We start from the raw sequence: 4448 nt of genomic DNA, 5'->3' as shown, positions 1-4448 counted from the left end.
CTGAGCCTGTGACTTGCAGTTATAGCCGGTTCATACTGACTGGTAGAATACATTAGCCAGGTCAGAACAAGCATCACCCTGAGCTGCAAGCCTGGAGAAAATGACTGGGCAGGCCCCACCCTAACCCTGGGCCAAGCTGGCTGTTTGTAGAGACTGGAATGGTATTCCTGGCAGCTGTGGCAGGCATAAGGAGGAGCCACAAGAGCAGGAGTGGGTTACCAGAACAGCTGCTGGGATTGGGCATGTGGCTCAGGTGACAGAGTGCTTACTGCCCTAGCATGCAGAAAGCCCTCAGAGGCTGAGGCAGGAGGATTCCCAAGTTCAAGGTCATCTTCACCGGCATAGTAAGTCCTGGGCCAGCCTGAGCTCTGTGACCCTGTCTCAGGAAGAAAGGAAGCTTCTCTAGGGTGGACAGCTGCAACCAGTCAGGAGATTATCTATGTCAGCTGCTTCCCTTTGCCTCCTCCATCGTTCTATGGCAGGTCACAGTACAGGGTCAGTGCTCCAGCAGCCCCAGGATGGAAGGGAGCACAGTGACAATAGGGACAGGGCAGAGGGTGAGCCTGAAGAGAATTCTGATCCTAGGAAGGGTTTGTGGCTCCAGGAAGAGCTCCTGGAGACTCTTGTGTGAGTCAGGCCTACCTTGGGGAAGACCACCAGGAAGGTCACACAGGCTCTAAGGACTAAGCCAGAAGCATGGAGTCAGGGAGGAAGACACGGTAAGTACCAATGTTTCATTCCTCATAGCCCAGGATGACCTTGAACTTGAAGCAAACCCATCTCAGCCTTAGTGTTGAGATTACAAGTGTTAGTCAGCACTCCCAGCTGTCCATCTCGGGAGTGTGTGACTTTTGAATTGGCATGGGAGGCAGCTACCAGCAGCTGGATTCCCCTGCAGCTCCTTCTGTATTCAGTAGAGGGCAGCACCCCACTGGCCAGCTCTGTCCTGAAGCCTGAAAGGGGAGGGAGCTGCTGGAGAGCAGGCCTCTTTCACAGTTCTCAAACTGACTGCTGACATGGCTCAGGTAGGACGGTGGTAGACAGACTTTGGGTGTGAAGTCCTCAGCAACCTGCAACCTCTGTCCGACCAATCAGTACCTTCCTCTCCCTCTCCCCTCCCCCTCAGTGTATGTGTGTGTGGTGGACACAACCCTCAAGGTATATATGCCTCAATATATGCCACAGAGAACAATTCTCAGGAGTTGGGCCTACCTTACCCCTCACTTAAGACAGTTTCTTCGTCACTATGTAAGCCATGTCAGCTGACCATGGAACTCATGGAGACTTCTGTCTCCACCTCTCATTTCCTGTAGGTGTACTGGGATTAAACACATGACTCATGCATGGTTCTGGGGATCTGAACTCGTCTCCAGGCTTGTGCAGCAATTGCTTTACCCACAGAGCCATCCCCATCTCAACTTCTTGCATTATTTGTGTGTGTGTGTGTGTGTGCATATGAGGACAGAGGGGTTTCTGATCACCTAAAGCAGTTGTGTGTCTGTCTGACACAGTGCTGGGAATAAATTCCGGTCCTCTACAAGAACAATATATGCTCTTTCTTAACCAATGAGCCGTCTTTCCAACCCAATGTCTGACATTTCTCTTGCCGTTCATAGCTCATGCTGGAATCCTGGATGCCAACTCTTTCCCATCTTCCTGCTATCTCAGCAGCATTTCTGAGCTATATCCACTGGTCTATATTCTTTGACTTTGGCTTATACATGTCTATACTTTTTGTTGTTTTGTTTTTAAGATGGTTTGTATCTCAGGCTGGCCTCAGACTTAGTATGTAGCAGTTAATGATCTAGAATGTCTGATCCTCCTGCCTCTACTCCTCGACTGCTGGTATGACAGGTGCACATCCACACACTCACTTTCACTTTATTCTTGCAGAGTTGGGGATGGAACTCAGAGCTTCGTGTGTGCTAGGCAAGCACTCTGCCAACAGCTCCATCTCCAGGACTATTTTCTGTTTGTGGTTTTAAATTTTATTTTTAGTGTATATATGTCCAAGATGGAATAGAAGTGTCTTGAGTTTGAACGACAAGTCCCCATCTCAGCAGCTTGTTTGTCTATTTTTTTTAAGACAACCTCTTGCAGACCAGTGAGATGGCTCATCAGGTAATGGCTTGCTGTCAAGCCTGATCACCTGAGTTAACGCATAGAACTGATTCCTGCAAATTGTCCTCTGACCTCCAAACAAAAGTTACATGTAATTTAAAGATTTAATTTACTTGTTGTAAAGGTAACTTTTATTTGCCTGTTGTAATTGTCTCCAAGGCTTTCTGCCTCTGTCTGCTAATGTAGGCCTAATCCTAGAAGCTTCTTGCCTCTGAATCATCTCACCTAGGCCTAGACTTACTGCTGAGTAAGCTCACCCACCCTTTCTAGTTCTTTCTGAGTTCTGGCTGGCTGGTTCAACTCAGCTGTTGTGGCTCAAACACCTCTCCAAGCTGACTGATTCAGCCTGCCCCTCCCTTGCCCTCTCCTCTCTGAGCTGCCCCTCAGGTAGCTTCTCTTTCCTCTCCTTGTGAGAGTTGGGCATATCCTATTCTGTCAAATCTTTCTCTGATTCATCACTTTGTCTGCTACTCAGTTAGAAGCCACTCAAACATGGCTGTTTTCTTCTACAAACTAACTTTACTTTCATTGTTTGGGATTAAATGTGTATACTAAGGGCCTGTGTACTAATTCTAGCCAGAGGGATTAAAGGTGTGAGCTAAGACCTGAGCCATATTATAACTGGAAACAGGTTTTTCAGTAAGTAATACAATCTTGGGGTTCACAGTGTGATCATGTATACCACTATGTGTACCATTTGGGTGCTGGTGTCTGCAGAGAACAGAGGGGCCAGTGAGTCCTCTGGGCCTAGAGTTATAGGAGGTTGTGAGATGCTTTGTGGGTGCTGGAAACCAACCCCTGGACCTCCACAACAGCAGTAAACAGATTTTTTTCCCTTTGTTTTTTGAAACAGGGTTTCTCTGTGTGACCTTGGCTGTCTTGGAATTCATTCTGTAAACCAATTTGGCCTTGAACTCACATAGATCTAACTGCCTCTGCCTCTGCCCCCCCCCCCCAGCACTAGTATTAAAGACATAAGCCCCTACGACCTGGTGAGCAATAAATGCTTTTATCTGCTAAGCTATCTTGCCAGCCCCAATAAATATAATATTAAAAACAAGCTTTCGGGGCTGGAAGGGTGCTCAGTGGTTAAGCACTACTCTTCCAGAGGAACCAGGCTCAATTCCCAGTACACACTTAGCAGCTCACAGCTGTCTAACACCCATTCCAGGGGATCCCTCACACATGTAGGCAAAACACAAATGTACATAAAAGAAAGATAACTTACAGGGACAGGGAGTGGGGTGAAAGACCAAGCCTGTAGTTCTAGTACTTAGAAGTGGAAGCAAAAGCATCAGAAGTTCAAGACCAGCTCCAAGGGAAGTTCAAGGCCAATCATGACTACAGGAGATACTGTCTCAAAAATAAAACCAGGTATAGTATGCCTTTAATCCCAGTCCTCAGGAGGCAGAAGCAGATGGGGGCTGTGTGTTCCAGACTACCCTGGTCTATATAGTGAGACCCTGTCTCTCAAAAATAAATGAATTAAGACTGAAAATCTCCAATCCTGTTCTACCAGTGAAGCAGATGTGGCTTGCATGGACACCTAACACTGTCTCCAGCAAGATGCAGCTGTCTTACAGCTGCTGTCTCAAGTCCCAGGTCTCCCTCAGGAAGGTCGTGTCCAGCAAGGCTGGTGAGCCAGAGACTCCTGTCTATCTACAAGCACCCCGCTGGGCCTGGCTCTCAACGACTCCTTAAGTGGGCTGTACTGTGACAGTGGCAGGGTTCATGGTGGCCACAAGGCTGACAAAGGGTCTGTCCCAGATACCACAGGACCTCAGTTCCCCCCTTGCAAACAGCTGTGGGGACTGGAGCTCACAACAGTAGCTGCTGTACCTTTTCCTCCAGTGTGTCCACACCCCAGACCTGCAGCAGCTCCCCAAGATAACAGGTGAACATTTGGAAGGCGTGGTGCCCTTTGACCCACATCCGGGTCAGCCACCACCCTGCCCCTTGATAGCTCAGGAGCTCCAAGTGCAGAAACAGGCGATGGTGCAGAGGCAGAACTGCCTGAGGTCTTCCAGATGATGGCTTCAGGGAGGCAGTTCTGTGGGGTCCTGGAGATCCGAGAGTACAGGTGTGAGGGCCTACCCCACCAAGCTGCTGGATGTGCTAATGGATAGCAGCATCTTCCCACATTGTCTTAGGAAATTATTTCTGAGCAAAGGTCATTGGGTCCTTTTAAAGTAAAAGCTTGGGGCAAGTAGTTGGCTTAGTCAATACCCTGCTTGCCTCATAACTGTGAGGATCTGAGTTTGAATGCCCAGCACCTATATAAAATGTCAGGTGTGAACTGCTGGTTAGCTCAGCAGGTAAAGATACCA

This window comes from Grammomys surdaster, unplaced genomic scaffold (genome assembly GCF_004785775.1).
Source record: "Grammomys surdaster isolate TR1022 unplaced genomic scaffold, NIH_TR_1.0 205, whole genome shotgun sequence".
NCBI lineage: Eukaryota > Metazoa > Chordata > Mammalia > Rodentia > Muridae > Grammomys > Grammomys surdaster.
Note: the sequence above shows the minus strand (reverse complement) of the source record.